Genomic DNA, 15,585 nt, shown 5'->3' on the forward strand with positions numbered 1-15,585 from the left:
ATACATTTTTTTTTTTTTTGATTTTTCGAGACAGGGTTTCTCCGTAGCTTTTGGTTCCTGTCCTGGAACTGTCTAAGTCTACATACATTTATCCAACACTGTGACCCATTTAGAAGTCTTTTTTATCTGAATCTGTCTTTATTGTGTATCTGTAATTATTTTCTGACCAGAAGTGCCCTTTTTTTTTAAGGTGTTATGATTTTTTTAATTTAACAAGACAAATACATATAAATTGTTATTATTTCTAAAAGGAATGTAAAGCTTCTAGTTACATCCTTTAGATATACTTTACTAACTGTTTTTGAAATTGGGCAGGGTGCGAAGTGCCCTTTTTTATGCTAAGTGGGCATGGCTAGGGCCCATGTGGCCCTGCCTGCTTGCTCCACCCAGTCCTTCATGGCAGAGCCAGGTTTTTGCTGCCTCTGAGAGCCATGTATATTTTTAGGCACATAGTGGGTCTATGTGTCCATTAAGCAAGTTGTAGCACTCTGCTCACAAAAACCATTTAAATGCTTGGTCTCCTGAAAGAGCCAGAGTTCATGCTGGCAGCACGGCCTAGGAAGCTGCCATTTTGAAACTGTGCAGCCTGCCGCCAGCAAGCAGAGCCCATCTGAAAAAAAAAATGCAGCTAAAAAGTGACTAGAGTTTCCTTCCAAGCCCTCTCAGGTTTTATGTGGATGCAGCTAGCACACATTGGAGCACCAGTCTGTTGTTGGAGGCTGCTCGTTCATTCCTGGCTGCTTAGACCCAAAATAATCACTCAGAAACTATATTATTTGCAATACTCTTTGGCCAATAGCTTAAGCATATTGCTAACTAGCTCTTATATCTTTGGTTAACCCATTACTATTTACTTAGGTAATATTATGTCTGGGAGTCTTTGATGGAATTGAAGAATAGATAGTTATAATTATAGTTGTCCATAGTTATGATTAAAAGGTACTGTAGTTATAAATATTGTAACTGCCAATCTTGCTTGATACCTGTTTTGTTATATGTAGTTTTATTATGTTAAAATTAAAACCTTTTTCATTTAGACAGAAAAAAGGAGGTAATGTAGGATTTTCCTCTGTATGCTGTAATTACCATTGATTAATAAAGAAACTGCTTTGGGCCTATAGCAGGACAGAGCAGAGGTAGGTGGGGAAAGCTAAACTGAATGCTGGGAAAAGTAGGTGGAGTCAGGAGAAGTCACATAGCCCACTGGAGACGGACACTGGACAGATCCTTGCTAGTAGACCACAGCCACGTGGCAATACATGGATTAATAGAAATGGGTTAATTCAAGATGTAAAAGCTAGCCAAGGAGAAGCTAGAGCTAAGCAGTGATTTAATTAATACAGTTTCTGTGTGGTTATTTTGGGAGTCTGGGCGGCCAGGAAATAAACAAGCAGCTTCCAACTACCGTGGTACTTTGAATGTAATTAGCCCCCATAATCTCATAGGGAGGGAGTGACATTAATAAGAGAGGTGACTTTACTAGAGTGGGTGTGGCCTTGTTGGAGGAAGTGTGTCACTGTTGGGGCAGACTTTGCAGTTTCTTATGCTCAAGATATCACCCAGTGTCACAGCAGATTTCCTGTTGCCTGAAAGATGTAGGACTCTTGGCTACTTCTGCAATACGACGTCTGCTTGCATGCTACCACACTCCCCACAATGATGATAATGGACTGAAACTCTGAAAATGTAAGCAAACCCCCTCAATTACATGTTTTCCTTATAAGAATTGCCTTGGTCATGGTGTCTCTTCACAGCAATAGAAACTCTAACATAAGTGGTATGACCAGGGAAATTAAATTCTTTTTAAAAAAGACTTATTTATTATTATTTTTGTGTGTGTGCATATGTATGTATGGATGTATGTGTGTGTGTGTATATATATGTGTGTGTGTGTGTGTGTGTGTGTGTGTGTATGTGTGTGTGTTTTGCCTGCATGTGTGTATGTGTATCATATACATGCTTGGTGCCAGAGGAGGTCAAAATAGTGTTTCACATCTGCCAAAAACTGGAATCACAGACAGTTGGTAGCTACTGTGTGGGTGCTGGGAACCAAACATGGGTTCTCTTCAAGAGCAATAACTGCTCTTAACTACTGAGCAGTCTTTCCAGTCCTAAAATTGACTTCTTAATTTTATATAATTTCAATAGCCACCATATGCGTTATTGTAGTATTTTAAAGGATGAATTTGCCCACAAATCTGGAATAAGAAATCACATAAGGTAATATATTAGGCAGCATTATAGTATTCATGTCCCTGTCTGTTTTCTCTTCCGTTTAAGCAAAGCTTGACCATAATGACATGGGCACAGTGATGGGTGGCCACTTCCAGGACTAGGTTTTAAAGCGCCTTGTACATCACAGTTGGCTGCTCATCATTGGTGCTGAGGGAAGCCAAGTGCTATGGTGCTCTCAGCTGCTCTAAGGTGAGAACCCACTGGCAAATGACCTGAGTCACAAACACCCAGGAAAGCCCCAAGGTCTGCAGACCAATGATTGTCACCAGAATGTGAAGTGTAGTAGAATCTCTGCCAGCTGCAGCCTGGCTGGCACTCGAGCGCACCATGCCTGAGTTCTACACCCACAGCTCGTATGATAACAACTGTCTGCTCTCTGAAACCACTGGGGCCAAGGGTGGCTTGTTACACAGCAGTTCATTTTAACATGGCCAAGTTCATCTGAAGCTCCTGTGTACCAGCCAGAAGTTCATATAGTGAGCCTTAGCCTTTAGGATTTAGGAGGTGATTTCTCCTTTAAGAATGGTGGCCACGAAAAGATCCTCAGATTTTTGGGGATGCTCCCTCAGGAGGGATGGTCTGTGTCACGGCTCTCTAGCTCCCTATGTTTCAAAGTGTGATCCTTTTCTAAAAGCCCATGTGTGTTATTTTTCATGGGCTGTAGTTATAGCCAGGCATTTCAACCTTGCTTCAGCTATTTTGTGATACCAGTGAAAACGTACTAGTACAGGCCTCCATAGACAGAGAAAGCTGCAAACACCATCCCCGTTGTATGAGCACTCCATTGTGGACATCGTCCTGAGCGATGCAGTCCCCGACATCTCTAGTTTGTGGCTGCTTTGCTTGCATGGCCCTAGGAGTTACTTTGGCCGTAGCTGGGAAGAGTGGGGTGGGTCTAGGGGCACTGGAGGTGACATATTACCTTTCCTTTCCTCTTCTCTAACCACAGTGTGAGAATTTCTCCTCTCAGGAAATCTTGCAGGGATATAGTCTGCGGGCCCAGAGGAAGGGGAAGCAGCCTCAGGGTCAGAAGGTTTGGTCCCAACACAAACTTATCCTTTTGAGTGGTAACCCAAAGAAGCCTGCTTATGCTTTGCCAATCCCAAGACCTAGAAGATGAGACTCATGCATCGGTGATGCTGGTGACAGAGGGAAACTGACAGTCTGCTCCTGGTTCACAGTGTCAGCAGAATTTTCTGGCCCTGTGTGTTTCTATCATTCAAGTGGAAGTTAACTAAAGCGAGAATTTTTAAAGAAAGTTATCATTCGGTCTTAGAAATGACAGCCAGGAAACACCTGCTTGCTTAGAGGGACCTCTTGAGCTCCAGGGTGGATCAGCTACTGTGTTGTTGAGATGTCCCAAAGATGCCTGTGAGTGTGAGGTATAGAGCTTTTAAGGCCAACTCTGATATTCTGACTGCTGCCTCCGTCGCCACCACCCTTAGACTCTACAGAGTTAGGAAAGGTTGGTGGGAGTGTTGATCGACAGGGGCTGTTTCAATAGTGCCATCGGTGTGACTGCACATTTTGTAAATATTAACTCTGCTTCTTTTCCTTGGACAGATTCTACTTAGCTCTTCCCACAGTTTACCTTGTAAGCTTATTTCTACCCAAAAGAGACTGGGTGGGTCATTTATCCAAGTGCATCTTTTTTCTTAAGAAAAAAAAATGGTGCCCTAAATTAAACCATTGACAGAAAGAGAGAAGGCAGAGGAAGTAGGCCTTCATGCCCCACCCTACCTAAATAAGCCTTCCACTACCCCCATCTCACTTTGCTGTCACATGGGTTCTATTACCCAATTCTAAAGCCTTCCATTGCCACATACTACAGATAACAAAATGCACCCACCAATACTAATGTGCCATTGCTTTCTGTTTTATTGTCGCTTTTCATTTAGTTACAGAGTTTTGACATCATCAACATAATCCAGCACACTTTTCAATCTAAGCCCAGCCCTGTGTCGGTCTCTACTCGTTCTTGCCTTACCCGCAGAGACAGAGAACCCAGTCATCCAGTTCCTCTCTTGACAGACTTGCCCACTCCAAACACTTCAGGGAGTCACAGAGCCCATAGGATCTGGGGACCAGATTCTTTCTCACAGGACTCTGGTGTCAGGTTTCTGTGCTGCAGTCTGCCTCAAAAGGCATTTCTTTATTGCAGCGTCAAGGCCCACACTCCTGCCATCTTTGGATGACTATTGAGGTTGGACTTTTCCTTTCTTTGCTATTTTACAAATGCCCTTCTGCCCATCCCAGAGCTACAGGTGAGGTTGGTAGGCTTCCAGTCCCATCCGTTCCTCACTCACCTGGCCTCCCATACCTTTGGCAATTATCAGGAAGCATTTGAACCCTCCTTTTGATCCCTGGAAAAGGATTTGGAACTGAGATCCTGCAAGCTGTAGGTGCGTTGCCCTCTGACCTCAGGGCCAATTAACGATGCCAGAAATATTGGGGGAATGAGGGTGTGAGAACTAGACAGACAAGCTGCTCAGGGAACCAATGGCAGGTTCCGAGTCAAATGAGAACTAGACAGGCGAGCTGCGCAGGGACCGATGGCAGGTACCGAGTCAAATGAACAGAGTCCTTTGACAACTTGTCTAGCAAGGAACTGTGCCTTTGCAGGAAACCTGAGGGACTTACACATGTAGCAGCGCTCGCCATCTATAAGGAACATGTTTGCTGGCCATGTGTTGTGTGTGGAATATTATTCTCAAGGCTTGACATAGGCATTGCCCCTTCAACTATCAGCAGCTATAATTGTCTGCAGGAGACCTACACAAGATTGGGCCCATTGATGATCTGTCAGATAGCAGAGGCTCATGGGGTCTCACTCCTCCCAAGGACATGTAAACAGTTAATGGTAGCTGGGAGGAGAGGCTCATGAGCCCCTGCTCCTCCTCAGGATAGAGAAGGTGCTGGTGGTGGTGTACTATGTGACAGTACGGTATTACTCCTGTACTGTGGCGCCTCCACTACAGGACATCTCCCCTTTTTCTATATAATTAGAAAAAAGAAGAGCAACTAACCACATCAACTGACTGCTCGTATATTAAATGTTGGTGCCTACTACATGATAGTCACAGCAGCAGTCTGGCTGATGACAATTCCCGCTGCCATGAAGGAGGATGCAAATCCCAAAGTCTCGGCCACAATGCCTTGGCAGTTGTCCTCAAACTCCAGATCCTCCTGCCTCTGCCTCCTTTAGAATATCCTACTAGCATGCACCACCACAACTGGCTCAGGCAGCAGGCAGGCTCGGAGACCTTCTGCAGCTACTTCTCTGGTGCTGAGGGAAAGCCTACCACTTGCACGCAGACTCTAGGGCGTGCAGAGCCTGGAACTGCTACCGCCTTTCTCTTGCCCCTCTGCTGCCTTCCATGCTGCATGCAGAGGGGCTGTCTAGCTGGATCTGTGCGACTCCAGCTTGACTCGGCTCCAGCATTTGTTGCCGCATTTGCTAATACTCCTGGCACGGCCATGGCGTCCCCCAGACTGGGCACCAACTGGGCCAGGGAAACATGCCTTCCACCTAGCAAAGCTCTGCTCCAGCTGACTTCTGACCCCAGCCACATTTACTCTGGGTTCAAACTGGTGCATAGGGTGGAGCAGAACTAGGGAAAACAGGTTAGATGCTCTGGAACCACTGAAGGGGCCCCCCTTAAAAAATCTGTTAGGGAATTTGGATTGCGTCAACCTGTCTGGCTACTTCCTGCTGAACGAGGGTGCTGCATTCTTGAGGGGTATTTATTTTATTGCCACACTTCAGGGGATCTCGGTGAATCAAACCACATGAATCTGGAATGAATCCACAGGTTCTCATCCTCTCTTTTCCAAAGCATCAAATCCTGAGGCACGTTTTTTAAAAGTCAAAATACCTTTCTTAGCAGTTCTCAGAATCAAACGTCTTTCTCCAGTCCAGAATACAAAAGACAACACAATCAACACAATAACATACATCTGTACACATTTTTATCTTTTTGAGGCCCTCAATTCACCCTCCTGCCTCCTCTTTATTACTTTCCTACTGGTCAGTCTTCTGGAGGGTGTCCCTGAGAGCATCTCTGGGGATGAAAACACACATACCAATCTTCAATCCACCCTCACCATTCCCGAGGGCAATCTCTCAGGGACCCCTAGTTCCCAATCTTGGTGGGATCTCCTCTTGGACCATCCGTACTACTACATGTACTATGTGGCAGTACGGTACTATTGGTATTACTCCTGTATTGTGGCGCCTGTACTAGAGGACCATTCCCAAGCCGGGCAAGGGCCTGGAGATTTAAACACACAAAGACACACAGAGACACGGGTCATCCTTGAAACAGGAATGCCCCCTTTATTGTATACCAGAGCCACTTACATAGGGATCCTTAACTGATAGCCACGCCCCAGCCAAACCTGCCAGAAACCACTCCTCTGCCATCAGGAACTCCTGAGGGTCTCGTGCTCAGAGCAGCTGCAAGCATAACACGTTGTTTACAAGAAATTCAGGATCTGGGAGGTTCACAGCTCGTGGTGTGTTTTAATGGTTATTTGGGATGGGTAAAGGCTCTTCTTGTAGCTGCCCATAAATACCCACACTCCTGTAAGGGATCCCCAATATCTACTCCACAGCAGGAGTCCAGAGTCTGACAGACTTGGGGGACCATTTCAACGAGCAAGCATGTTAAGTCTGACATATAGAACTGTGGTCCTACTTCCCCTTGGCTCTGGGCCAATCAGAGCAGCTTGGGCTGGCACTACCTAGCTCTTTGGAAGGGGGAAGTTACATAGTGGCTGGTGGCAGTGCCTCTCTCCTGTGCCATGGGGTCCATCATGGATTGATTGATTGGTTTTGTATGTAAGTATTCATATATATATATATATATATATATATATATATATATATATATCATACTATGTGCTTGCAGGTGCTCACATGGCCAGATGAGGATATCAAGTCCCCTGAAACTCAAGTTCCAGGTGACTGCAGCCTGGCCTGCCTGGTGTGGGTGCTGGGAATTCATCTAAATCTTCAAGAGCAGCAAGCTCTCTTAACTGTCCAACTGTCTCTCTAGTCCCACAACATTAATTTTTTTGAGAAGGCAGCGGATACAAGGGATGGAGTCTACTCTGGCCAGACTGGACTTGTTAACATTGTTCTCTTTAGTCTCATTCAGCTGCTGACTGCTGTGACCAGCTGGCGCTTGCTTGGAATGATGGGTAGTGGCCTTCAGAGACCTTGCTCACCCTTTATGGAAGGTTTCACCCACAGCCACTATATGCTAAACTCTGAGATGTAGACAGATGTAGAAATGCACTAGAAAGATGAGAAAGTCTACCTAGAGGAATAAGGTTGGACAGTCATTGCACAAAAGGTGCACGAGGAAGCCACAGCTCTAAAATTTCTGGGAACGTTACAGTCTGGCAAAATGCAAATGCCACCTAAGAAGGGGAATGAATAAAATCCTATAACAGCCTGTGCCTCTAAATGTTAAAACAGTGATTGAATTTTTATTAAAAGTACCTGGCTGGAGGGAGGGCTCAGCTGTCAAGAGCACTGGCTGCTCTTCCAAAGGTCCTGAGTTCAATTCCCAGCAACCACATGGTGGCTTGCAACCATCTGTAATGAGATTCAGGGCCCTCTTCTGGCCTTCAGGCATACATGCAGACAGAACACTGTATACATAACATATAAATAATTTTTTTTAAAAAAAAAGAATCAATTTTGCTGGGCGGTCGTGGTACATGCCTTTAATACCAGCATTTGGGTGGCAGAGGCAGGCCGTCTCTGTGAGTTCGAGGCCAGCCTGGTCTAAGAGTGAGTTCCAGGACAGCCACAGCTACATATAGAAACCCTGTCTCAAAAAAAGCAAAAAAAAAAAAAAAAAAAAAAACCAAAACAACAAAAAAGTACGCTGCACAGTCGAAAAAAGATGCTCACAGGTACACCAGAAACATAAAGGCTGGACATGCCTCAGCTGCTGGTAAGGTGCATGAACAGGTTCAATCAGATGTACATTTATGGAAACAAAACCTTATTAAATAATTCTTTAAAAGATGCTTACAGAAATCAGAAAACTAAAGACCCTATTGCTGAAGATGTCATATGCGTTAGTATGACGAAATCAAGCTGGGTCTCAGCTGGAAGCCTCTTCTCTGGAAGGCACTACATAGGCCACTGAAGGGAAGTCATGGCCAAGAGCCTGACTTGGTTACAGACCCTGTGTCTTAGTTACTTTTTTGTTACTGTAAAGAGGCATGGACAAAGCAACATATAGAAGAAAGGGTTTACTGAGGCTTTGTTGTAGACTGTTATGTTAACTAGGCAAAGATGTGTTACATTTATTTATGATACAGACTATTACTCTATCTTTGCAAAGGTGTGTTACTTCTGTTTACGTTGCATTTGTCTAGTTATGGAAAAACTCTTTTACCTTGCCTGCTGGTAGCACCTGATTGGCCAGTGCCTGGGCAAAGAAAGGACAGGCGTAAGCCACCCCAGTTAAACGTTTTCCTCTCTAGGAGTTGCTGATACTATGGCGTCTCTTCACAGCAACAGAAACCGTAACTAAGACATTCCTCTTAAACTGACAGCAGCTATAATTACCTGGAGGAGACAAGCACAAGATTGAGCCCCCTAACATTTGTGAGGCCTTGCTCCTTCCACCTCCCACCTGGACACCCGAAGATGCATAAACTGCTAGTGGTGGGTGCTGGAAAGAGATTCTTAGGTGGTGCAGCCACTCACAAATTGTCCATGATCCTCTAAGTAATCAGCCATGCTCTTGTAGGTAGCCCTGATAAACTCCTTGGTCTGTTGTTGATGCTCTACCTGGGGAGAGCTGGCCTTTTGTTAGCATAGCTGTATGGTGGCACAAGCCTATAGTCCTAACTCTTCTAGCAGAGACAGCCAAGTGGATTAAGAGTTGAAGGTTAATGCTGAGGTTCATTATCCATGCTGCCACCAGAGGCCATGTGGATGTCTGTGATCAGGGCTGCAGCTGGTAGCCATGTTGTTGTCTGTGGTCTGTGCAGCTGCTGGAAGCCATGCTGAGGCCTGGATTCTGTGCTGCCACCAGCAGCTATGGGTAATGAGGCTTCTTTTGCAGTGATGTTGATGGCTGCGGACTCATAACTGAGAATGAGAGACACTGAAGGCTTCTGTGATAATCCCCTCAACCAAAGGAAGAAAAAATAACAGTCCAGACAAGAGCTGTGGAAAAGAGTCCTGGAAAATGGTGATAAAGATGTTGACATGCAGTTCTTCACAACTGGTGACTTCTGGGGGTTGGGGGTTAATCAGGGGGTGGGGAAAAGACTCAGTTTTCTTTAAGGGACTGCCACTGGGAGTTTGGCCTTGCTCCAGTGAGTATAGGGGCAACACCAAGTAGACCTGATGTATTTTTCTTGGGGGAGGGTCACAAGGCTGGGAGAGTGGACCTGGGAGGAATGGGAAGTGAATGTAATCTGGGTGTATTGTATGAACATTCTAAATAATTAATAAAAATATTATGTTAGAGAAAAAAGAGTTGAGGGTTAATTTTGGCCACATAGCAAGTTGAAATTCACCCTGGGCGACATGAGAGCCTGCATTGAAATAAAGTAAGATAAAATAAAATGCAAATTTTAAGTTGTGATTTTAAAATATTTATTTATTTTGCATGGGGTTGGGCATGCTTCAGCATGACCGTAGAGGACAACTCTCAGGAGCTGGTTTACTCTTTCTACAGTGAGACTGCAGGACCCTACTCCAGACTAAGGCTGACGGCAAGTGCCTTTACTTACCGAGTCATTTCACACGGCCCGCATCAGTCTCTCTTAAAAAACTCACTCAAGCGTTCTAAAGCAAAGCTGGATGGTATTTCTAGTTCTTTCATAGAATATCAGTTTTAGAAACTTGTTACTTTGCCAAGAACCAATCAAAAGGAATAGAGTGGAGAGAATCTATGAAGGTAGTGACCAGAGGCCTCCAAAGAGGCCCAGGCCTTCATAATCAGCTTTCTAGATCTCTAGAATGGGATTAGAGGGATGACTTGATGGTGAAGAGCACTGGCTGCTTTTCCAGAGGAACAGGGTTCAATTCCCCGCACCCACTTGGCAAAGCTCACAACCGTCTGTAACTCCAGTTCTAGGGGGTCTGCTGCCCTCTTCTGCCCTCTGAAGGCACCGCTGTGCTCTCAGGGCAGAGGCATAGCTGCCATCACACACCCGTGCAAAAACAAAGAACACAACAAGTTACCCAGAGGCTTGCAGTCACCAGTAAGTGTTTTTGCTTGTTTGTTTCTGAGACAGGGTTTCTCTGTGTAGCCCCGGCTGTCCTGGAACTCACTCTGTAGACCAGGCTGGTCTTGAACTCGGAGATCCACCTGCCTCTGCCTCCAGAATGCTAGGATTGACTGCGTGTGCCACCACCATCTGGCTAGAAAGTGTTTTTTTTTTTTTTTTTTAAAAAAAAAAAAAACTCTGGAAATTGGGGTCAGCTGTGAACTGTTTGATATTTTTTTAACTTTAACATCCATCCTAGCTTTAGGTAGCAGCATTGTTACAGAGAACAGCCTGAATTCCAAGCACCAGCAGGACAGAATAGACTTCATTTTAAAAGAGTAATAATTAGTTTCTTTTTAAAAACGCACTTGGCGACTCCTTGGAAAGCCAGCACAAAAGGCTTATCTTTATTTCTCTGGATTTGGAAGTGGCCCAGTGCAAAAGCCACTGGAAAGGAGGGAGGCATTATTCAAGGGTATTCACAGGTAAATGTTTTGTTTGCCACTGCCTGAGCTGACAGATACAGTTGGCACAAACAAAGAGTTAAGGAGAAAAGCCTGGGAAATGAGAGGGCCACAAAAAAACATTGAAAAGTTCATGTGGAATTCCTGGTAATCTGAAAAGGCATTTGGATTTAGGAATGGCCTGGTAAGGGCCTAGGCTCTGGCTAACCTCCAGTCTCATGAGTGGCCGCAAATGGCAAAGAATGTCGACATTAGAAAATCCATTTGCAAAAGTTGTTAAATAAACAACAATAGTCAAAATCAGCAGCAGCAACAAACCCTGGGGAGAAGAGAAAAAATTGAATTTCAGAGTTACTATTTTGGAATATTCAAAACATTCAGTTTTCATCCAGTGGGTGGGTGGGGAAGGTGCTCGTGAGTTTAGATCCTCAGCACTCAAAGACGTGCCAGGTGGGCATGGCACTCAGCCTGTAATCCAAGCACTCAGGAAGTGGAGAAGGGGGTGCCTGCTGCAATCTGGCTACCAGGACTGTCACATCAGACACCCTGGGTCCACATGTGAGACCCTGCTTCAGCATACAAGATGGAGAGCAATGGAGAAAACATCTGACCTCAACTCTGCCTCCACAGGCCTGTGCACACGCTTGCACATAGCATCCTCCCCATAAGTGCCCATGTCATGGAAAACGCATACACACAAACACACCACACACAGCCACATGCACAATAATTAAATAAACAAGTAAGGAGCATAAAGGGCCAAGTCACCAATTCGGGGGGGAGGGTATTTTTCTTTTTTTTTGAGACAGGGTTTTTCCTATATATATCTGAAACTCATTCTGTAAGACAGGCTGACCTCAGAGGCTGCACAGTCAGAGACCTAGGCTAGAGCTAAACATGTGTAATGATTCCTAATGATATTCTGCTCTAGACTGACAGACTCTAGACTGATGGCTCTGCCCAGCTGTCATCAGAGAGGTTTCTCCCAGCAGCTGGTGGAAACAGGTGCAGAGACGCATAGCCAAACATTAGCTGGAGCTCAGGGGATCCTTCAAAAGAGGGGGAGGAAGGATTGTAGGAGCCAGTGGGATCAACGACACCACAAGAAAACCCACAGAATCAACTAACCTGGGCTCACAGGGGCTCACAGAGACTGAACCGACAACCAGGGAGCCTGCATGGGACTGGCCTAGGCCCTTTGCACACACGGTGCAGTTGTGTAGCTTGGTCTTCTGGGACTCCTAACAGTAGAGAGGGGCTGTCTCTGACTCTGTTACCTACTTTTGGAACCTTTCCTCGTACTGGGTTGCCTTGTCCAGCCTCAATAGAGAGGAGGTACCTAGTCTTACTGCGACTTGATAGCATCTGCGGGAAGCCTGCACTTTTCTGAAGAGCACAGGAGGAGGAGTGGCTGGAGGAAGAGGAGGGGGAAGTGAGGGAACTGCTGGAGGAGGAGAGAGGGAAACTGCAGTGGAATGTAAAACAACGAAAATAGATACATACAAAACAAAACCCAAAACCAAACCAACTGACCTCAAAATCAGAGATCTTCCTGCCTCTGCCTACTTCAACAAAGCACACCTCCCAGTGGTGCAACTCGCTTTGGGTGGCATTTTCTTTCAAACACCACAGGGGCACTCCATAGCTTCCTTGATTGCCTCCTGTCTAAGTCCTTGAGATCCTCAGGACCCCATGATAGCTCTCATGGCTGGGACTCAGGTAAGGGATGTTGTTAGCTTTTAATGCGAGGCTTTATTTATTTATTTAAGAGCTAGGGCCAGGGCTTTACAATAGCTTGTCAGGAGGCAAAAACAGGAACAGGGCTTGGGATATGTTTTAGGGCCCTTTCACCTGGATTCATCGTTCATGTCTGTCTTCTACCCACAGAATGGGAGAAATGCTTCCACCAAGCCTGATGACTTGGGTTGGATTTCTGGGGCCCACATGAGGGAAGGTAAGAAGTGACTCCTATAGGCTATTTCAGACCTCCACAAGGGAGGCACCATAAGCAGTCCCCTCCCAAATGACCCACTGAACAAATGGATTAAGACATACATAAATAAAAGCAAATACTTTTTTTTGTCATTTTGAGATAGGGTCTCACTGTAGGCAGGGTTTTCTGTCTCACCAGTCTGCTCCCTTATAACCACACAGAGATGTATTATCAATTATAAATGCTCAGCTGATACCTTATACTTATTATTAACTAGCTTGTACAACTTAAATTATCCCATATTTCTTGGAGGTACCTTTTTTCAGCATGGCAAGTTCATCTCCTGTGCATTTGGCTAGCAACTCTGCCTTTCTTCTCCCCAGCATCCTGTCATCTCAGTCTGACTCTCCAGCCTAACTTTTTTCTACCTAGATATTGGCCAGTTGGCTTTTATTAACCCAATGGGAGTAATACATATTCACAGCATATAAAAAGATTATTCCGCAACATCTCACTAGGTAGCCTTGTCTGCCTTGGAACTCTCTATGTAGATCAGGCTGCCTCATACTTATAGATATCCACCTGCCTCTCCCTACTGAGTGCTAGAATTAAGAATGGTCACAGGAAATGATACTAAAGAGTTGAAATAAGCCATTTTGCATAGCAAACTTTGAGAGCTGATGACAGTGGTCTGTCTGAAGTTGACTCACAACCCGAAAAAGCAAGGTGGGCTTGGGAAGTGGAAGCTGCCATTGAGCTCTGCCCTCTTTCTAGAGAAGTGGGCAGGTAGGATACACAGAGAGAACATGCAGGGGACACAGGGAGAACGCACAGAGGACACAGGGAGAACGCGCAGAGGACACAGGGAGAATGCGCGCAGGGGACACAGGGAGAATGGAGGGGGCCCAGGGAGAATGAGGGGGACACAGGGAGAACGCGCAGGGGACACAGGGAGAACGCGCAGGGGACACAGGGAGAACATGTAGGATACAAAGAGAGAACACGCAGAGGACACAGGGAGAACTCTCCAGCCGGGCTTGGCAGTAAAGCTGGTTAGGAAGAGCGCCTGCCGAGAAAGATGCCTCTGCATACCCCAGAAGTAGATGACTAACAGTGAAAAAGTGGGTGAGCAGAGGGACGGCCTCCTGAGGGCCACCTTAAATAGACAAGGAGTCGGGAAGTATTCCAACCCAGCCCTCTAAGGGTTGGACGGAACCCTTGATAAGGGAAGGGGCGGAAGGCAGAAAATAAGAATGTTCAGCATTGCAAATGGAAAGAAACTTTTCTCCACACTGCTATGGGAAGAAAACATTCCTCATTTAAGGGTTTGTGTTTTTGCTTAGATCTCCCCCCCCCCCGTGTGTGTGTGTGTGCGTGTGTGTGTGTGTGTGTGTGTGTGTGTGTGCACCACACACGGGAAGGATGCCCGAGGAGGACAGGAGGGGGTGTGGACTCCCTGGGACTGGAGTTACAGGCGGTTGTGAACGGCTCAGTGTGGTGCTGGGAACCGAACTTGTGTGCTCTATAAAGCAGGATTATAGCTACTTTCCTGATTCTGTGATAAACCCTGATGACTGAAGGAGGCATAGTAGCAGGCAGGAGCAGGATGCTGAGAAACTGCATCCTCAACCATAAACACTAGGCAGAGAGAACCAGAAGTGGCAGGAGCTTACTTCCGGTGGCATACTCCTCCAGCAAGGCTGCACCGCTTCCCCAAACAGCACCCCAAGTACTGACCAAGTGTTAAATACCTGAATCTATGGGGGCCATTTCCACTCAACCAACTACAAGCTGCAGATGCAGTTAACCTCTGAGGCATTTCTCTAGCCTGCTCTCCTCATTTTTATTTTTAAACCTGGTTCTATGCACTTGTATTAAGAATTCATGAGGTCAGGTAATGGTGGTATACACATTTAATCCCAACACTCTGGAGGCAGAGAAAGGTGGATCTTTGTGAGTTCGAGGCTAGCTTGGTCTCCAGAGTGAGTTTCAGGACAACCAGGGTGATTACACAAAAAAAGAAAAGGAAAGAAAAAAGATTTCATGGGATTATCAGTGGTACAACTGTTTATAAAAGATGATATATTTCACAGATAACATTGTTGTTGCGAGCTTTACATAATATCTTTACCTGCTTTTTTGTGTCTATGGATTTAGGTCAAGATAGTTAATGATCATCCAACTGGAAACTGCAGGGTGTGGGAAAAGTGTCTTAGCTGAACAGGGACAGATGGAGAACAATACTATATTAATTGGGCAGAATACTATATATCCTGGCTCTGTTTTACTGGTTAAACAATAGCTTTACAGCAAAATAAGTAATAAATTATTCAATTTCTTCATTAAAAATAGAAAAGCATCGGACATTGAAAGTGCAAAGTATTTATAATGAGACAGAGATTGTATCTTTTAAAAAGTCCTATAGCATTCTGGAGCTGAGGTGCGTAATATCAAATTTCACAGCTCAGCGATGATTTGAAGGTGGTGATGGGGATGTTCAGTAAGAGAAGCAGAGAGTGACAAGAAGACTTAGCAGAGACATAAAGACCCATGGGCCACCTGCTCCCACCTCACTCCAGTGCCAGAGGAGGGCAAAGAGCAAGGCAGCCCACACTGACAGGGAGAAGGTGGGCGGTGACGAGGTGTCGTTGAGGGAAATTGGGAATAACTGTGGAGTGGATGCAGGGTTTCATTTCGGGGAGACAG

Source organism: Microtus oregoni, unplaced genomic scaffold (assembly GCF_018167655.1).
Source record: "Microtus oregoni isolate MIOR12 unplaced genomic scaffold, Mior012 000017F_ref0000208, whole genome shotgun sequence".
Classification (NCBI taxonomy): Eukaryota; Metazoa; Chordata; class Mammalia; order Rodentia; family Cricetidae; genus Microtus; species Microtus oregoni.